Source organism: Dioscorea cayenensis, chromosome 15 (assembly GCF_009730915.1).
Source record: "Dioscorea cayenensis subsp. rotundata cultivar TDr96_F1 chromosome 15, TDr96_F1_v2_PseudoChromosome.rev07_lg8_w22 25.fasta, whole genome shotgun sequence".
Lineage (NCBI taxonomy): Eukaryota > Viridiplantae > Streptophyta > Magnoliopsida > Dioscoreales > Dioscoreaceae > Dioscorea > Dioscorea cayenensis.
The window spans coordinates 21,456,338-21,479,104 of record NC_052485.1 but is presented as its reverse complement, the minus strand read 5'-3'; the positions used below and the strand labels follow the sequence as shown (position 1 = coordinate 21,479,104).

Sequence of the window (22,767 nt, the reverse complement as noted above, 5' to 3'; positions counted from 1 at the left end):
CAGAGTTAATAAATTCATTGATATCAATGTTCAATAAACTAATGTAACTAGTGCACCATCGTATTTGTTTGTCTTTTCATAACTTCTTAATAGGATGGCATTTGTTGTTTTTTGTAAAAAAAAAAATTTAATTAATTAAAAAGAAAAAAGGAACTATTTATAAGAAATAAAAAAAAAGAATAAAAAAAAAGGATGATGAGGATGGCAGTAATGATAAATGAGGAAGAAGAATAAACATGATGAAGGATGAAAGTTGGAGAAATGGAACCAATTAAATATGGATAATATGGATAATATGTACAAGTAAATTACAATAAATTCATTTAAGTAAGCTCAATTAAATGTTCTTATTTTTTTTCATTTTAAATAAATAAAAATTTGTATGAAAGTTTTACTTTGGTCGACTAGTGGATGGGCCAATGATACGATACAAGAATACAAGAGAAAGGACAAGAATTTGAATCTTTCCTCTGATAGTATTGTTTTTATACTGTTCATATATTGTACATTTGGGTCTAGTATTGTTCATATACTGTTTACGGTCTGTGTGTGGATCTCCTATTGGAGAAACAATGGTTTCACATTTTTAGAGTCTGATATTATTCATGTTCTATAAATCAAATATGCATGTCATCAAATTCTTTTTGGTATCCTCTCGATAAACATAAATTAAAACAAAAAGCAAAAATAATCTAAATTAAAATTTGATTTCAAAATAAAAAATTATCATATTACATTACGGTGCCCATCCCGAAATTTACCCGAACAATTGACACATGTTTGCATGTTTTGTTTGTTTCTAAACCCATGGGTTCCATGCGCTGTCCTTATCTTGCTTTAGCACATGTGGTTTACATTATTCTCCAACAATATTTAATTATTATTTTTTTTTTTGAAAAAGTGGGGAATAAACTTCATAGATGTATAGCATTAGTTATGAAAACAAGTTGGTTTTTTATATAGATTATTTTGGAATGACATAATGATGTTTATTTCTCTTTCAATAATTCTAGTTAGTATTATAATTAACTATTTTTATATTAAGAGAATGATTTCGTAGATGTATGAACCTATGAGTTTGAACATACAAGTCATATTAAAATCCTTTATACATTCATCGTAATTAACCTAAAAATTGCACAATTAATGAGTTTGGATTAATTAATCAACAGATGATCAATTAAACTTTTTAAAATAAAACAATACTTCAGTTAATTAACTTCAACTATAATCATTACAAATTCATTTTGTAGACCCCACGTTTTTATTATTATTTAAATTATTATTATTATTATTTTCTTACGTGGAGTGTCTTGTATGTTATTTTAAATGTATTATTTTGAAAACCCTAGCCACGTTCTATGAGAAACGTCGCCCACCACCGCTCCCCACGACCGATCTGTAGCCTTAAGACATTAGTTAGTGGATCACTTTTCTCCATCGTATCACCATCTCGTTGGCGTCAAGGAGAAAAGGAATGTATGAGAAAGGATATGCAGGTGTGTGCGAATCTTTTTATTGTTAGATTGTAGGAATTAGGATTTTGTTTTCAAGGATAGAAATTAAGATTTGAAACCCTAATAGCTTGAGGAGGGATTTTTTTTTAAAACCTTCTTGTCATTGTATGCCATAGGATCTCCTGTGAAGATTTAATTTTGGGTGTTTGATTCGGATTTAGAATTCTAGCGGATACCAAGTAAGTAACCACGTATTTTTTTTATCTAGAAAATTCTTTTAAATTTGTAAGTTTTGTTGAGTTTATCTCGTTGGATTATTTTGCTTTCTTTGGTTTGTCTAAATTATTTAAATGGTTAAATTTTATTTTATTACATCAATTATTCATATAATGAGTTGTTATTTGATTCATTACTTATCCTTTGTTTATCAATTTCTTATCATGTTAGATGTGGTTTTATTTGATTTCTGATCTTGTTAATCAATCATCTTTTTATTAGCCAATTGTTTACTGTAAGATGAGAGGTTTCTTTGAAATTCATTTTAATCACCCTTTGACCAATTGTTGACTACCTAAGAACTTTAAATCATGACATTCGTTAGATTCTCTTTTAAATTTAATTATGAGAAGTTTCCTGCTAATATGATTGGGTATTGTTTAAATATGAGTTTAATTTAACTAAATTTTTGGGTTGTGGATGATCCATTCTTTTCTTATCCTTTCATTCAAATTCTCATGTTATTTATAGCATATTTGATCTTGTTGGTGATTTATTTAAACATTTTTTTTAAATGTTAATTGGTGGATTATTTCCATTTGTTATCTAATTATCTAGTATTTGAGAAAACTATTAAGTTATTAAGTTTATTCACGTTAAAAGCTTTGATTGGAGTTTCTGTTTTTTTTTAATTTTGTAATTGACTAGTTTCTTCAAATTAGTAGTTTTTATTGATTTGATTCCTTATCCACTCGAATGAATTATTTTTATCCATTAGCTAATTTTTTTCTTTTTAGTGTCTGAAAGAGAACTTTTTGAATGTTGTTGAATGAATTGAATCTTTATTACATTATTTTACTTACGGATGGCATTGGACTGGTTAAATTTTTAAATTTTTTTATTCATGTATCCTGGAAAAATGAGGTTAAGGGTTACTTGTTCCTTTTAGAATTGAAATGGTCGATTTCTATTGGTTATGCAAATATTAGTATTTTTGGTTCAATGGAAATTTTTTTGCTTTGTGGGATTCGATTACGAAATATTCGAGTTTTTAAATAATTAAGTCTATTTTGATACAAAAATTACTTTGTTATGAAATTCTAGTCTCCGAATTGACTATGCAATAACCCTGTCACTGGGGGTCAAACACTGACCATGTCGACATGAAATTCTGAAATAGAAACTAGTTTCGCACCGCTTTCGTCGGTGAAACAATAACGGCCTCGATATTCGGCTCGGGTCACTGAGGATAAACAAATGACTTTTGATATTCCGTCCGGGACCATAGTCTAGGAGACATATACTTTGAAATTGATATATTCGGAGCTTGTTCTTACTCGTGTTGATTAATCACGGTTGAAGGATTACACTTGCTTGTACGTACTTATGTTTATTTGAAATTATTATATTTGCTTATGCACACTTATGTTTGTTGGAAATTATTTTGATAAAATTCTTGAATCTTGGTTTGAATCCAAGTTTTGTTTTGGGTTACTTACTGGGCCGTCGAGCTCATGAATGTTTTTATTCCCTCTTTTCAGATCAGGAGTAAGGTTGTGGTTACTAGCATAGCTGTGGTTACCAAGCGTCAGGCTCCCCTCTTTGTTAGGTTGTTTATATGTTTTCCTATCACCTTGTAGACCTCGAACTTGTTATTTGCTTTCATGTTGTATCTTGAACTTGTAGTACCTCTATTTATTTCATCTTAGATATTATGTTGCTATTAGATGTTATGTTCTATGCTAAGACAGGTTTGAGGCCTTGCATGCCTATCGGATTTCGGCCCCTAAGGATGCGGCCGTTTGTCAGCGCATTGGGTTTGGGGCGTGACACATTTATTGAACATTAAATGAAGATACACTTTTTACTCTTTTTTACTAATGTATACTTGACATCAATGACATGTGATTAGGGTGATGTATGTCTACATAGATATATGGTCCTTAAAAATGGCATTATGTTTAATTATTAGTAAAACTTGTCAAGATATACGTGGTCTGTTTTAATGGGTTGTGTTTGGTTCATGAGTACACATGCACCCAAAAAATCTTTATAAATTATTTTGCGACGACATAATGATGTTTCTTTTTCTTTTTATAAATTTTATTTAATTAACTATTTTTATGCTATGACAGTGATTTGATAGACATATGGTATTAGTTATGAGTATAAATATTTAACTTTGATAGTTTTGCTAAGTTCATTTTGTGAAAAGCTATCTGATTGCATTTTTTATTTCAAGATAATTGATATATTGATCATAATTAATTTAAAAAGTTGCATAATCAGTTTGGATTAATTAAACAATACATAGTCAATTAAAAACTTTATAAAAGAAAATAACACAAAAACTTGAATTTCTTTCCTATTAATACCTATTCCAATGATTATATATTTATTTATTAAACATTGAATCAAGATAACTATTTTACTCCATTTTTATGAATATAAACTTATTTACATGTGATTGCTGTGATGCATGTTTATATTTAAAGCCTTGTGGTCCAAATTAAAGCAGTTAGAAGTTATCAACCTTGCCTTGCAACTATGAAGATGAGATTTTTTTTATGTCAAATTCTATTGAAGGTGAGTGTCGAGAAATTAAATAAAGATGAAAAGGAAAAATTAAAAGCAATCACACGAAGACACGAGATTTAATAAGGTTTAATAAGGTTTGACGGAATATGCTTACATCTTTGAGAAAGGAGAGGTTATTGATTATCTTATTAGAATAAAATTAGGGTTATATATATATAAATCCTTTGCTTTCCGCTCCTGCGCTCCATTCTGCTCTGCTCCAGCATTTACCTGTTCATCTTTGTATATGAGCCATATATAACAGTGAGATAGGGTTCATGACTTGAAGTCTTAGTATATTAATATTCTTGATCAAATAAAAATAAATAATTATTATTGCTTTAGTATAACATTTTTTTTAATAAAGTGGATGAAATTGCTTTATAACTTTGGGTATTAATTTTAAAAAAAAACTTACAAGAACTTAAATAAATAAATAAATAAATAAATAAATAAAATAATTATAAATAATTAATACCGAAGTTTATAAAGCAATAATAATTCTTTAAAAACTGATAAGCAAACTTTGGATACTTATTTTTTTTTTCTAATAATTAAATTTTTATTGTCTTGTTTCTTTGCTTCATAAACTATTATTGTTTGCTTTATTTTATTTTTTTGCCATTCCACTTAAATTATTGTTGCTTTTTTTCCTTTATTGTTTTTGTTTTCTTTGATCAAAAACCTTTGGATGATTGATGCAGCGGTATACTCGAACTGTTGATTCGCGCACGAATACCCAGTACAAGCCTTCAAAACCTGTTGATCAAAGATAGCCAGGAATTGGAAAAAAAGAGTAAATTTTATTACCCAAGAGAATAACTATTACAAAACTGATTTCCTCTTGCCATAGGCTTACATTAAATAGGGAAAAAAAAATCAAAGATATGAAAATAATCCTAAAACGGAGATAATTCGAAAATATACCAAAATTGGTAAATTTTCAAATATCGGCAAGAAATAAAAGAGTTAACAAAATAAAGACTAACGCCATAAACGGCTTTACAAATCGGAGATTTCTAGCCAAAAGAAATGACGAAATCAATTATTACTAAAAAAATAAGAAAATTAGGCTTTTGGCGCCTAAACGATGGAATTTAGCCGAAATCATGACGACTCACGAGTTTGCACAGCGAAACCCGGTGACTTGTGTTTGTTGGCCCGCTTTCCCATCGACTAGGCCCAAGTAACCTAAAAAAACTCCACCGCCCTGCGACTACTCAAAAATACCCTTTATTACTGCGTCCCCACTTCTGCATGAACGCGCATGCCATCTCCTCAATACGTCCCGCATCAATGATGCATTATGATCTTTATTTATTTTAAAAATAAATAAAAAAAATAATATAGTGATCAAAGAACTTACAAAGCCGGAGTATCACTCCATAGATAAATAAATAAGTTTTACCAGTGATCCATAGAAGTAACCCTTTTCAATAAGATAAGTAAATCACATGTTGCGCGTGGCATCCGTCTCAAGATATTTTCAGAAGAAGATAAGCAAAGCAACTCATGTTGTGGGTGTTGTCTAGAATACAAACTTGTGGTCTATATATAATTTTATGTGTGTTGTACGTCTTGTCTTGATTATAAACGTGCACTATAATTTGCAAGATATTTTCAGTAATGTGAGCAAATAAGTGGTCGGTGTCTTATCTTGATTATAAGCATGTGGACTAGGTTCAATTTGAAGAAATAATTAGGACAACACATGTGACTCACGATGCATAACATAGCAATAACAGCAAATTAATATCTTCGTAAAATATTTATAAGAGTTTACTTGTTTTTGAAGATAATGCAGCCGTAAAAGATATAGTTGAAAATCTCCTTCAAGTGCAGTCTTTTTCTTTGTTTTTTTTTCAACATACACAAGCGCTTCTTACGAAAGGTAGTTAGATATAGCAATACATCAATTAAAGTGGCTTAATAAATTTTAGAGAACAATAATGTGGGATGAGTTAACATGCAGGGCAATGATGTCTATCACATGTGTTGCAGATAATATATCAGGGATTGGTATAATACCTTAAATAGTCCTTGTAATATACCTAAACTATCCTTTTAGTCCCTCTAATATTTTTTTGTCCGCATAGGATCTCTGTATTTTTCATTTCACATCAAATGAGTCTCTCCCCTTAACATATATCGTTTTTGCTTTCTTCTCTATTGACATGATGAAGAATATGATTAAAATATTAGTAAAATATTCTGAATGTCTGATTGTCTAATTGAAAATGGGTCATCTTCCACCTTGGCCTCCACTACAAGAGTTAAGATTTTTAGTGATAATTTTTTTGTATCGCCCGATTATTTTGCCACAAATATTAGGTTTTTTGTGTCAAAAATGGTAATAGACACTATTATTTAACTTAATTGTGATAACTTATAATTTTATGATCACTATTATAATGATAATTGTGATAATTTAGTATATGTCACAACTACATTGTCACTATTAATATATTAACAGTGGCAAAATTTCTTTTGTATCCAATGTTCGTTACTAAAAGTATACAAAATTTTATGTCAAAAAATTCTTGATGAGAATGATGTGTAATTGTGACAAGAAATATTATCGTTACTATAATTTTTTGTTCTCTGTCACTCAACATATATTTTTTATTACAACAATTTTGTCATGAAAAATTCAACGATTTAGTGCCCACTAAATATTGCTTTAAATAATAAATTTCTTAACCATGTTATTCGGTTTTTAATACTAAAAAGGTTAATTAACACAATAGTTTCGATTAATTGTAACATCTAATTATTTTGTCACTATTATAATTTCAATTGTGACAATTTAGTATCCATCACAATTATACATCTTATCATTTGTGTCAATAATTTTGGATACAAAATAATTCAAATACGTATTTACAATGCGAAGAAGAATATTCTATTTATATATATTCATTAATCATTTACCAAATAAACAACTATTTTTCACATAAAAATACCAAAAGTATCCTAAAAAATATTAAAAAACAGTAAAAATATAGGCATAGTTTTCTCCAATCTAGTTTTAATATACCAAATTAATTATGCTTGTACTTCAAGAATTATGACATTATGATTTTTTTTTTTTTTGGTAACTATCAATCATTTTGTCACAAATATAAATTTTTTGTGGTAAAAAAAATTAATTAACACTATTGTTTAAGTTAATTGTGATGATTTTTTTGTCACTAAAATTATTATAATTGTGACGATTTAGGATCTCCCACAATTACGTTGTCACTATTAATATACCTGTAGTGTCGTAAATAATATTTTCATTTGTTGTGACGAATTGTTCTTCGCCATCGGTCACTTTATGTTTTTTGTGATCATATTTTTTGTCACAAAAAATTCAACTATTAATATCTACTAAATGTTGTGACAAAAAACCCTAAAGTATGTTTAACATATTTTAGAATCAAATTCGATATGTGTGTGTCTATATATATATATACATTTTTTAAAAGAAATTCTATTCAAATTTTAAAAATATTTATAAAAATATGAGATAAAAAATCGATGTAAAAAAAATATTCTTCAAATTCATTGTTTTGCAAGTTATTATTGTTTACCCAATCCTCAAAATTGATATTTTAAAGGATAGGAAACAAGGTTTTAATTTAGATTATACCTAAGGTTTATATCACTAGAGAAAATTTTAAAAATTAAAATTAAATAGAGATTTACCAGATCTCACTAAACAAAATCTAGATAATATAATTTTTTTTAAAAAAAATTAAAATTTAAAAAGAAATATATCCTTAATGAACTTAACATATAAAAAGAGTGAAGTCTCGTGTAATTATGTGCCTATGGAGATCAATGGCAACAGTTCGGCTTCATTTGATTCTGAGAATTAAAGTGACTCAACTAGCTCTTGATGTAAAGGTACATGTTATTGATGGTCACAAGATTTGTTTATTTTTCTTTTCTTAAATTCTTTTACTTAGTTTATACAATGGATAAGAGATAATAATAATTATTTTTTTGCTTTATCTTTTTTAATCTTCAAAGTTAAGTTTATTGATTTTTTCAATGATGATTAACCGGTTACTAGTTTTTTTTTCGATACTTTGAATCTTAGGTTCAGGTTCATCATAGGAATATGTTATTTAGATCTTGATTATGTGATTTTTCTTTTTTTTTTTTTTTTTAATGATTTTTTATCTATTGAAAATCGCAAAAGTCAAATACAACATGGAACTTGTCTCAATTGAGAAGAAATAATGGTATGAAAGTTGTAATTAAATTAAAATTTTTTAATTTTTAAAACTATTTCATTATATTCTTATTTTATTTCCTAAATGTGTATAATAAGCATCAAATAAAGGGAATAATATTAAAGTCCCAACAAAAGAGTCAAATTCTAGCAGAAGTTGAGGCTGAAAAGCAAAAATGAAGATTCAAATGCGTAAAAGAGTATTTCATCTCCAAATTTAGGATAATTTTATAATATTTTTTTCTTTTTTTAAAAGGATAATTTTATAATTGTATTTTGAATATTAAAATTTTCAATTTTATAAATTCAAAATTTGAATTTTGTATATTTTGATGATATTTATTTATTTATTTTCATATAATATTAAATAATTTATTTGCTTGTGTGACAATATTTTTGCTACTAAAAATTTGTCTTTACAAAAATATCTAAAATAAACTCTATATTTGTCACAAATAATTTATTATATTAGTGACAAAATTGCATAACATAATTTTTATTTTATTGACAATATTATTTTTAAATTAATAATTTTATTTGTGACAATAATAAACATATAACAATATCTCAAAGTAACATTAGTGACGAAGTGCTGGTCACTAATAAAAATATTATTATTGACAAAAACATTTTATCACTATTGTATGTTTTTTTTTTCTATGTCAACAATATTGTCACAATAAAATAGATTATTGTGACGGCTTATTCATCATAATTTAGCATTTTTCTCGTGTCAACAAAATTGACACAACAGAACAAATTATTGTGAGCACTTTATTTATCACAATTAAAATTTTTTTGTGCAACAATAGTGACATAAATAAATAAGGTTATTGTAGCCACATCGCTTTGCCACATATATTAAATTTGTTAGTGTCATGAAATTGGTCACAAAAATATGGAGTAATTGTGACCATTTGTCTAAAATTGTCAATCTTGTATTAGCATCGGAGATATTTGTGACGGGAGGTGATGACTTCTAAAATTTGCTACTATTACTAATTGTGTCTAAAATTATTGCTTTTAGTGATAACTTTTGTTATCACTAAAAATACAATTTGTTGTAGTGCTTGGATCCATCAAGCATTGTTTTCCATGTCTTGCCGTCCAACATAGGTGACCATCACCACCATGTCCGATTGTCCAAGATCGCGTTCGTCGCTGACCTTGGATTAGTAGTGCCGGTGTCTGGTATCATAAGGCGAAAAAGAATAAAAATGCAATCTTTTCTGGGACTGGCGTCTGCATTAGAAGGCGAAAAAAAAAAAATTCAATCTTCACCTTTCTTCTTTATCCACAGTGATGACAACTCCATTGTTTTGTCATGAGTACTCAACAACATTAACAGAAGTCATTCTGCTTTGAAATATAATTAACAACAACAATACCAAGTTAACATTTCATAGATATGTAAAAAAAAACATACAATTATAACCAATAGACACAACGACAACAACATTAACACAATTAATTTCAAATCCCACAGAATTCGGATAGTAATAGTTTAATGTTTAGTGTGATACACACAGAATTTACAACAAAGTATTCACCAAACTTTACAACAAAATTTGCAACATAATAATAGTTTTCTTCAACCTTTTGGGTGTTCATTTGCTGTAGCACTAGTGCAGCTCTACTGTGTGGAGAACTTGGGATTTATAGTGGCTTCAAAGTCTCTTGTGCTGTCTATCATTGCCCTTGCCATGATCATGATATTCCTTCTTGTCTGATCATTAAACCAAGAAAGATCATTTCTAATTTCACAAAGAAACTAGTCTTATGGTTGCATTATAAGACTAACAGAAAAAATGATATACCATCAATGTTTCTGCCGTGACAAATGAACTAAAATGGGGAACATCCCTTCCAATTACAAGGCCTCACGTGTGTCTCCCCTGCAACATAAACCAATCCAATTTCATATTAGCATTACACAAGTTATTACATAATTGTATAAACATAGATTAATGCTAAACCACAGTATACATAGGTGCATGTTACCTTAAATATTTTAAATGAACCATGTGGCTGTCGATAATTTTCTCTTTCCTTTTGCTGCAGCTGTTGTCTTATGTTGGTTCCCTTGTCTTCCTCTTGTTTCAATATGTCCCTCATGACTTACCTGGCTAGCTGATGCATTGTCAGGGGTAGTTGTGGTCTCAGTGTTTATCTACAAAGATGTTGGTATTATTAGGTTCTACAAAGTTAACATGTGCTTCAATGTAAAGAAAAACAATATAAAGTGATAGATCTTACAATAGCTTCTTTTTGTGTATGTTAGTTTATTGTCCCTTCAGCTGGACACATGCCACATTTAAATATCCTGCCTCTCCTGGTTAGCTTTGTCTTGCTCTTGTTTTTACTTTCCAAGGACTCTCTCCTCCTTTTCATTAGCCTACTTGGAATCCTCTTGACCATTGGAGGGAGTAGTGATCCCTCTTCACTTGATGGCCAAAACTCCCTTCCTTTGACTAGATTTACTAGAGATTAGTAGGCTTTCAAATAAACATCTTTTGTGAACCAATTAGAGACATAATTAAGGGGGTTTGCTCCATTGTAAGCAATGGAAGCCATTGCATGATGGCAAGAGACCCTAGACTTATCCCATTTTCCACATGAACACACATGTTCTGCTAACATGACTACATAAGCTTCCCTCACATGCAACACTAAGTTATCCCAATACACTTTATGCCTTAGCCCCCCATTCCATTCAACATGCCATTTAGAACTTTTTTTCCTTTCTTTCTCCATCTTAGCAATTATGTTTGACCCACAAACACACTTTCACTTCCTTATACAATCCCTTTTCACAGTAATCGTTGTCATCACATACTGCTTAATATCCTCTAATATGCTTATAATCAGCTTACTCCTATCATCTAACACTACCCCATTAAATGTCTCACACATATTGTTGTCTATAACATCACACTTCACTACATCAAAAAAGAAGGCAACACACCAACCTGTGATTGACTAGTGCTCCAGTAATTTTTTCAGAACCTCTTGCTTTCTGACATGTCCGAATATGTGTATAAACTGCAAGTGCACGGGTGTCGAAGTAATAATTACCCGGTGAGTCGGGTAGTTGAATCCACAGGGAACGGAAGTATTAGTAATAACCACTTATCAATTATCCAGTCAGAATCAATGAATATGATAGAGTGAACTTAATTGCAAGCAAAGTAAACAAGTATGCAAGAAATAAAGTAGAAGAGTCTCAATCACTAAAGATGAGGTATTCGGGCAATAATCTCCCTAAGATCTTCTATGAAGCTCAAGATTCACTAAATGCTCTGGAATCGAGTCTAATGAGTTGAGGTATTCCAATGATAACCAATCCTTGTCTCCAAGCAAAAGGCACTAGTCCGGTGGAGAAATCGACCAATCTCAACACCTCACACCCCATATGACCACAATACGCTCTAAGGAAACCTAAGAGTGAAATTGATTCCAAAATGTAGATCCAACCCTATTTCCCAGCGAAGGATCCTAACCCCCTACAAGGTCCTGGCGGAGAAATCGAGCAATCTCACGCCTCACACCAAATATGGTTGCAAAGAGAAAAAAGAATACGGAGATAGGAAACACTCAATCAAAGGGGAAAGGGGACACTCCTCTATCCCAAGGTTCACCCTCTCAACCCTCTTTAATCTTGGCAATCTAACTCTAATGGAGACCTCTCACATCAAAGTATTAAATCATGCAATGTAAATCAACCACAAGGATTAACGACACTAGAAAGCAATTAAATCACAAGATTAAAACTCAAAACAACTCGGATTAACTAGAAGCATTAAGAGAATCAATACGAAGTATAGATCTTAGGGTTCACATGCCCAAATACCTACTAGGGTTAAGCCTTCAATGGGCCTAGTTATAAAACAATAATGGATACAATGAAAAGCAATAAAACCCATAGAGAAAACCCCCTCGAATTCGTGCGGATTGGCCTTGATTGATAGTTCCACGTCTTGAAAGGTTCCTCTCCGAAGCTAGGTTGCTAATGGCTCCCCAATGCTATGACGTCGAAGGAACCTATCAAAGTTGGTGAAGAACTACCTCTCAATCGGCGAAGACCTTCTCCTTAAACCCTGGCCGCCTTTCTCTCCAAGTCTATGCTCAAAGCTTAGCAAAAAATCCCTTTAGAATCGGCCAAACGGTATATTTATAGCTTCAGATCGAGCTTGTCACGTGCTCCCACGTGCCCGTGTGAACTGCAGGAATTTTCACGCGGGCGCGTGAACAGTAATTTCTGCTACATCACTTTTGCTACAGTGCTTTCCACAAACGCAATGAAAAACATTCTCCTCTTAAGGCCACACAATTGGGCACACGATCATGTAGTAGGCTATAAGGCTTTTCCTTCATCGACGCGTCTTGAAAAGTCTTGAAATCTTTACAAAGAGAAGGAATGTGGAGACATGGCTGCCTTTGTGCCCTTCCACTAGTAAATTGGCTTGCATAACCATGGAAGTTGGCACACATCTCCTCATACACGAACTCCTCTTGTGTCTTCCTCCTTGATTCGCACAAGAACTCTCAACATTGTGCCTTGCTAGCCTATCTTCGCTTCCTTTTGAATTCCCAATGCCTTCACAACCTATATGCATGAAAAAACACCCAATACACGAAATGAGATATAAACCATATAAGATATGATGCTCAATGTATGTAAAACATGCATAAAAACATGTTCACTTAAGCACTTATCACTCTCCTTGAAAGCTGGACATCTGATCTAGGTATTTTTGCATCTCTAGTTGACTTGTAGATTTGGCAACATTCCAGAGCGCAATTTGCAGCTCCTTTCCAGAGTGTTTTTCCCCCCGCCTAGCATAGATGTGTCTTGCACACACACCCTATGCTCAATGTAAGGGAAAAGTTTATTGGCCACATGTATTAGGCCCTGCAAAGACATCAACACATTTACTGAAATGAAGACATGGTATGTATACAAATAAGGAAAAAACATGCCATTGTTTCAGTATTTTACCTTCTGCCTGCCACTAATGAAGGACCACCCAAGCACATCTCCAATGCCAAGATCTACTTGCAATTGTTCAAAAAATCATGTCCATGATTCATTGGTCTCCTTCTATACATTTGCCCAAGTAATTGGGAACATATGAGTGTTCCCATCTCTTCCAACAACTACAAGCAACTGACCCTTCAACAAACCTTTCAGAAAACACCCATCTAATACTATGATTCTCCTGCAACCACCAAGAAACCCCTCTCTTGCTGCTGGGAGGAATATGTACATCTTCTGAAATGTTGGAATATTACAAGAGTTGACCCTTTTAGATAAGACAATCACATTACTCCCTAGATTGGTAGCTATTAATTCAAGTGCATAGTTGTTTAGAACTTTGAAATCATCCCATAACTGTTACTCAATCTTCTTAATGATCAAACCCTTGGCATTTTTGTAGATGTTTTGTAGACTTTCTGTGTGATGAAGACCCCCATCTCCCTTCTGACCATGGACCTCAAATGCCTTGGTGTGATGAAAGGTATTGCAGAGATCATCTCACCAAATCTTTTTGCGATTACTGGTGTCGTTACCTTTTTGTTCTTTATAGTTCCAAGTAGGCAAGAGTGTTGAGGAACATATTGCTTGACTATGAAGGCCTTTTCACCACAACACCATGAACAAAGTATCAACCATCTGCAATTTTTCCCTGAGCAAATAGCCCTAGCTTTTACTACATTATTCTTGACATATATACTTGAACTCAAATCCCTTCCTGGTTGAGTAATCCACCAGTTACTTCTTAAATAGCTTCAAGTCTTTAAACCTTAGATCAAGGGAAAAATCCTCCATTGGCTTAGATAGGTCAAAAATCTGCTTAGTAGACCTGCGTCTCCTAGCTTCTTCTACATCTGAGCCTGCACTGGTGTCCTCATAGCTGCCTGGATTTGAGGATGGAATACAATCACTTTCATATCCTATAACTTTCCCAGATTTAGAATCATGCCTCAGATTAGATCCTTCATAGACATCATCACCCATTTGGTCACCTGATTCTTTTTCTGCCTCTTTTTCATCACTCTGCTGCAGACTCTTGTTGAACTCCACATAATTTCTCATTTTCTCATTGGCTTTATCTCTTTCAGCATTTTTATCTGAGTTGCAATCTATGATACAGAGTTCAACCAGTTTCTCTTCATCATCAGAATTTTCATCTGAGTTGCAATCATTGTCACTCTCATAACTATGCTCATCATCAACCAATTCATCACCCAAACCAGTCTCTGTTGGATTTCCATCTTCAGGTTGCTCATTTTCAGCACCTTTAGCCTGCTCATTTTCAACAGCTACAACCTCCTTATTTTTAGCATCTTTAGCCTCAGGCTGCTCATTTTCAACATCTTCAACCTAGTAACTCTTATCATCTTCAGCCTGCTCATTTTAGCATCTTTAACCTCAGCCTACTCACTTTCAACATCTTCATTCTGGTTATTCTTAGCATCTTCAACCTCAACTACCTCTATAATACCAAATCTTAATTCCGCGAAGAACCTCTCTTGAAAACCAGTTTGTAAAATTTCTAGCAAAGACCTCCCATGGCTGATACCTGTTGCCTTCACATAGATATCCACAACAAAGTGTCTCCATAACAGGTCAGTCAGTCCTACAATTCCAGCATCATCAACTATTTGTTACAATGTCCCCTGTCCATTTACATTAAATACCTCCACATTCTTGTTGATGTCATAACCTAACACCTGAATATCTCCAATCAGATCCCAATAGTAGAGCTTGTCAGGGTCCACACCAAAGGATTCCACCTTGCCATTCTTATACTTTGGTTGAGTTTCTCTTATGAGTGTACCTCCATGGTGGTAACTAAGAACATATTCATCAGCGAATGACATGGTTTGACACATGTAGGGAAATGGACAAGGTATTTCAGTGATTGTATTTATTTCTCATACCTGAATAAAAAATGGGTAGCAATATTATATGAAATCTATCATCAAACAAAAATAGAAGCTCTCATCAAACACATGTTAGACACCAGATCATATATTCAACAATAAACAAAGCATCTATCATCAATCAAAAACATATAAACTTAGATTGTGCTAGCATATATTCAAGAAAAATAGAATCCCTCATCAAACACATACAAGACATCAAAATTGAAAAATAAAGGTACACCAAAATAAATAACGAAGACTCAGCTAATACAATCATACCTCAAATATTTAAGTTTTAGTTAACCAATTTATTTTTTACTGCCACCATGTGAGTCACACCAAAGGCACAACCTTTCAAAGCTTTATTAGGAGACCATAGCAAAAGGGACCATATGAACTAAAAAACAAGAATAATGGTAATAATCTATGCACAAAACAACTATAGCCTAGGCAGATTAACTTCATCCTTGTTATAATATATAAATGGTAAGAAATCCAAGCGATCTAAACACAAAACAATGCCATATCTCATTTAGTACAACTGAAAAACCATACAACTCATTCATGCACTTTTTACACCAACCCTAGTGAGAAAATTAACCATGCTTACCTGATCATTCCACTTCACTGCGTGCATTGACCGTTGTGTTACTTTTGAAACTTTGTCGGTATGAGATTCTCTAGAAATTAAACTTCTTGGCACCGACAGTGAACTCCTTGATGACAGCTCTAGAAAAGGGGAAGATTTTAGAAGGCAACTGGATCCGAGGCCAAGGTGGAGGACAAACCATTTTCCATTAGCCTATCGGATTCAGTTAATTTGGATCCAATAGGCTAATTACCCTATTAATCAACATTTATAATATTTTACTAATATTTTAATCATATTCTTCACCACGTCAACAGAGAAGACAACAAAAACAACATCCGTTATGGGGAGAGACTCATTTGACGCGAAATAAAAAAATACAAGAACCCTACAGGGACAAAAAATATTAGAGTGACTAAAAGGAAGGGTATAATACAAGGTCTATCCAGAGTATTGTACCATCAGAAATCATAATCTCACAATGGTAATATGACTACTCTCATAAGAGACTCAATGAACAATTAATGTACAAAATTACACAATATTCTACAATATTCCATTGCTATGTATTCTATTATCACTAATTGTTTTCATTGTCAATCTCTGTATTAAAAAGGTCTTAAGAATCAAAAGCAAGGAGCCCTTCAGCCCTTCGGCCAGCTTCACATGCGTAATCAAATAGTACAAGGGCAACATATGTTACCCTCTACTGCTAACCAACTAGCAAAGGTTGGTATTGTTAGGAATAAATAGGGTTGGTGTACCAGATTATCACACAAGAGCAATTCAAAGGCACGTTTCTGCTGTCCTTAGAGAGATTTGTGCACCCTATCACAAAGATCTCCTAAAAGAGTTTTATGCGGTCTCTCCCAGGATACAACCGAAGATCACAATTTAGGAAAAACGTGATTTTCTAAAATCTCACTACTTTAGAAGAAAAAGTAGGAAGACCAAGTTGTTTTAATGTAAATGACTTCTATATCATCAAATGACTTAAATTAACCAATATTATAGCCTCCAAAAAACTCTTTTGAAGAGTTATAAGTTTTCCCTTAATGAAACCATTAACCCTTAAATGATGCATGTGAAGTGTCACATCTTTTAGGTCTAATAGTATCATTGAAAAGTCACAGTACTCTTTCAAACATATTAATTAATTTAATCACTCAATAGATGCTTTTGAAAGTTTACATCTTTTAAGCTACATTTATTTAATATTAACAATCTATATAACACTCCTCCACTAGATTGTTGATATTTACAATCACATGTCTCCAAACAACATGAGTGTGCATAAGAATGGTATTGCCATATTTGAACCATTATTTAGTGTAAGTTGTCAAAGCCAAAACAAAAAAACTGGTGGCCAAGTTGCTTGAACCAATTATCCTATATGTCTGGAGCGGAGAACAAAAAAACACACTCACACACTTCTAACTAAAGAGATATATATTGGTAGCACTTTAATACGGCCATGTGCTTACCCTGGATTCATAAGCATTTATAAAAGATATACCCTTAAATCTTGTTAGAAGCAGCTCCACTTCTATACTTACTTAGGTGGGATCAAAATCAACATATAGTTTACCCATTAAGGGATATTTTAACTATATCTCATCCTTAGTTTAACTATGGTACTCGTGTACTGGCAATTCACAACAACTTGTTCTTACCCCTTGAACCTCAAAATTAGTGATGTGATAGAATGAGGTAGGGTTCCGTTGTCATGAATTATAAGGGTTTTAAGCCCATCTTGGCTGTACTTACAATAATTTTATCTTGAGACAATGCTTTCGTTAATGGATTCTCTAATTATTATTTGTTTTCACGAATATGATGCCCATAACTCCATCATTAATCAATTGTCTAACATATTCATGTCTTAGCCCAATGTGTCTAGACTTTCCATTATAAACTTTATTATGGGCATGAGACATAGTTGACTCACTATCACAAAAAATAGAAATTGGAGGCACCGGTTGTGGCCACAAATCTATTTTCATTAACATATTTCGAAGGCGTTCAACTTTTTTACTAGCTGCCGCCAAGGCTGTAAACTCAGTCTCCATTGTTGAATGTGAGATGCAAGTTTGCTTCTTGGATGGCCAACTAACATCACCTCCAGCTATAGTAAAAATCCATCAAGAAGTTGAACTTTGATCACTTGCACTAGTGATCCAATTTGCATCTGTGTAGCCTTCGAGCACACTAGGGAAATTACTATAATGCAACTTAAATTACTAGTTCGATTCAAATATCCAAACACTCTAGTTATTTCCTTCCAGTACTCAAAACTAGGCTTACTTGTAAATCTAGCTAATTTACATACAACAAATGCTATATCCGGTCTTGTACGATGCGAGGCATACATGAGACATCCTATGGCACAAGCATATTCTAATTGCGCAATAGCTCTATTAGGATTATCAACTAATTTAACTTGAGGTTCATAAGGAGTCTTACATTCCTTAAATTAATTTAAGATGCTTGAACTTATCTAGTATCTGTTCAATGTAATGACTGACTTAACACAAGACCCCCACTATTTGTTCGCACTTAATTCCAAGAATCATATCTACTTCACCCAAATCCTTCATTTTGAATTGAGAAGTTAGATACCTTTTAGTATCACTAACATCTTCCAATTTCGTTCCAAAAATTAATAGGTCATCAACATATAGACAAATTATAACACTACAATTCTTAACAAATTTGGACTAAATACACTTATCAACATTGTTATGTATAAGATCATGTTTTCAAATTATAGAATCAAAATTTCTATGCCATTGGTTAGCCGCTTGTTTTAGTCCGTACAAAGATTTAATTAATTTGCAAACTTTCTTCTCATTTCCAGTTAAAATAAATCCTTTAGGTTGTTCCATGTATATTTCCTCATTGAGATCACCATTCAAAAATGTAGTTTTAACCTCCATTTGATGCACATGTAGCTTATAAATAAACGCTATAGCCATAAGAACTCGAATAGAGGTCATATTAGCAACTGAAGCATAGGTATCAAAATAATCTATGCCTTCTTTTTGCTTAAATCATTTAGCTACTAACTGAGCCTTGAAGGTTTGTCATGTTCCGTTCGTACTATATTATCTTCTAAATACCCATTTATAACCAATTGCGTTAGACCCTAGAGGTAGGTTCACTAAGACCCATGTATTATTTGATATAATCGAATCCATTTCATCATTTATTGCTTCCGTCCAAAAGGCAGCATCCCTAGAAGGCATCGCTTCTTTATATGCTTATGGTTCACGATCAAAACTTAGTATGATAGGAATTTCATCAATTACATAATCTCAAGTTCCTTCTATAATATAGGTGAACTTGACAGCAGTAACAAAATCGAGACTAAAATCCTTTTATTTTCTAACTTCTTTACTTCTTCTAGGTTCTGTAATTATTTACTCATCTATGTTTTTCTTAGAAATAGTTGCTTCATTTGTTTTAATTACTCATGTGGGGGTTGCATCATTTGATATTGAGTTATTAAGAAATTTATTTTCAACGAACTCAACATCATGAGTTTCAACTACCGTATTAGACACTAAATCTAATATTCAGTAAGCTTTTGAGTTTAAAGCATATCCTATAAAAATACCCTTCATCGCTCTAGGCCCTAATTTGGTTCTTTTATTATCAAACAAATGATAATAATTAACACACCCCTACACTTTGAAATAATTAAGATTAGGTTTTCTTCTTTTTCAAATTTCATATGGAGAAACCTTTAACTTTTTAGAAGGGATACGATTTAAGATGTGACACGAAGACAAGAGCGCTTCACCCCACAAATTTATTGATAGTTTGGCATTTAGTAACAATGAATTAACCATATCAACTAATGTATGATCTTTTTTTGGCTACACCATTTTGTTGTGGTGTATATGGAGTAGAACATTCATGTATTATACCATTCTCTTCACAAAACATGTTAAAGTCATTTGAGAAGTACTCACCTCCCAAATCACTTCTTAAAGTTTTTATTTTCTTTTCATGCATATTTTTTAACTTGAGTCTTATAGAGTTTGAATGCACTAAATGCTTCATCTTTATGGTTTAACAAATAAACATACATAAACTTAGAACAATCATCAATAAATGTAATAAAATATCTTTTTCCTCCTCTAATAAGAACACCATTAAGTTCACATATATCGGAATAAATAAGTTCTAAAATTTTAGATTTACGTTCAAACTTAGGAAAGGGTTTTCTAGTAACTTTGGCTTGAATACAAATTTCACATTTGTTTTTCACATCAAAATCATTAATATAAGTATAGCCAATTTTACTCATGTATTTAATGGAATTGAAATTTAAATGACCTAATCTAGCATGCCAAGCATCCCAAGAATATTCCACAATATAAGCAGAACTAGTTATTTTATTAGTACTTAACTTAAACATGCCATTGGTATAATAACCTTTAGCAACATACATATTCCCCTTAAGAATTACAACTTTATTGGATTCTAGCACAATTTTAAATCCTCTTTTACATAATAGACTAACAGATACAAGATTCTTTTTGACTTCTAGAATATGAAGAACATTCACAAGAGAAAGCTTCTTCCTGGACGCGAAATGAAGATCAATTGTTCCAACTCCAAATACATTGGTTGAATTTACATTTCTCATGAGCACTTCCTGGTCAACAACTTCTTCATAACTTTTAAAAAATTCATGATTGTTGCACACATGAACAGTAGCTCCGCAATCTAACCACCATTCATCAAACTTTACTAGAGTTGCCATGTTTAGTTCATTAATCATTCTAATACGAAGATTCTCTATACCATCAGTGATCATGGCCACAAGATCATTACTTTCTTGTATATTAGTCACCATTATACTTGGATCCTTAGATATTCTAGGCTTCTTAGGGAACCAACATTCTATAGCATAATGTCCCTTTTTATTACAATTATAACACTTGTGAATCTTTTTCTTTTGGCTATTATGATCGTAGGTTTTACGTTTTCCCTTTTGATTTTTATTATCATTTTCAATATAGTTCACTTTTGAGCTATTTGAAACATGCAATGCATCTTGTTTCCAAGTCTCCTCTTCTATGCAAATATGCCTTTGCAATTTCTCAACCGTGAACTCTTCTGCCATATGTAATAACTTTTTCCGGTAATCATTCCAACCAAGAGGCAATTTTGATATAAATTCCTCCACTTGGGGTAATTTTGGAATTACTATTTTGAGATCACGGAGCTGATTCACAAGCACTTACAATCCATGTACTTGATCCAATATAGGAACACTATCAACTATTTTAAATTCAAAAAACTTTGACATAAGAAATTTATCCGTACCCTATCTCTCGGTGTTGTATTTTTCTTCTAGAGCCTTCCAAATTTCAACTAGAGATTGGATTGACATATAAAGATCATAAAGTTGATCTGAAAGAGTATTGAGGATGTGCCCACGAAATGCAAATTCATCATCTATCCATTTCTTCTTCTTACTCTCAAAGGTTGCTTTTTCTTATATACTTGCATCATCCTTTGGTTTAATAAGAGGTGGTGTCATAGGATCAAGAACATAGGCAATATTCAATACTGAAAGCAAGATCACAACATGTTATCCTTCCATCTTGTGAAATTGGTTCCATCAAACATCTCAAGTTTCACAAGGTCTTGATTCATGACTCTAAGGATGGCGTTCGTTTTGGATGCTATAGTAAAACACCAAAGAAAAATATCAAATCTCTTTAAGATTGTTAGGAATAAATAGGGTTGGTGTACTAGATGATCACAAAAGATCATTTCTTTTCGGTTGTATTTAGAGAGATTTGCGCGCCTTATCATAAAGATCTCCTAAGAGAGTTTTATACAGTCTCTCCCAGGATACAACTGAAGATCACGATTTAGGAGAAACGTGATTTTTCAAATCTCACTACTTTAGAAGGAAAAGTTGGAAGACCAAGTTGTTTTGATGCAAACAACTTTTATATCATCAAATGCCTTAAATTAACCAATATTATAGCCTCCAAAAGACACTTTTGAAGAGTTACAACTTTTCCCTTAATGAAACAATTAACCCTCAAATGATGCATGTGAAGTGTCACATCTTTTAGGTCTAATAGTATCATTTAAAAGTCACAATACTCTTTCAAATATATTAATTAATTTAAGTATTCAATAGGTTCTTTTGAAAAAGTTGTCTTTTGTGCTACATTTATTTAATATTAACAATCTATATAGGTACAACTCTAGTGGTAGAATGGAGTAATCTCCACCATCGATTTGTTAAGCTCTAAATCCTACCTGGCAGATTTTTTGAGCTACAAATGATCAGGCACCGACAAAACAGAATTACTACAAAAATTTTACAGTTTTGCAATGGGTGAATCCATTGCAATTCTGTTGCAACTTGCTCATAACAAATTTTTGTTGAAAAACTTTTGCAACGGATTGGCAACCCCCTTGCAACGGATTATCATTAGATATGTTGCAAATATATTATAAATTGATAATGGAATCGTATGGGACTTGCAACCATTCCGTTACGAAGTCTGTTACAATTGGGTTGTAAATTTGCAAGGGATTTGCAATAGATATTTTGCTCCCAAACAAATCCATTGCAAATGTGTTGCAAATTTGCAATAGATTTGCAATGGAGGTCCCAAATATCTGCCAATTCCATTGCAAAGCGGTTGCAAATTTGCAACAACTTTGCAATGGATGCATAACAAGTCCCTTGTAAATCGGTTGTAAAATTTGCAACAGATTTGCAATGGATCCATAGCAAG

The 22,767-nt window shown here is 32.2% G+C and overlaps 1 long non-coding RNA gene across 1 annotated transcript; it reads left to right on the top strand.

The window, feature by feature from the left end:
• The first annotated feature begins 1,461 nt into the window (after positions 1-1,461).
• On the top strand, positions 1,462-3,365 carry LOC120276961. Its single transcript, XR_005541419.1, has 3 exons — positions 1,462-1,499; positions 1,634-1,696; positions 3,215-3,365. It is a non-coding gene; the product is annotated as an uncharacterized LOC120276961 (long non-coding RNA).
• The last annotated feature ends 19,402 nt before the right edge of the window (positions 3,366-22,767 follow it).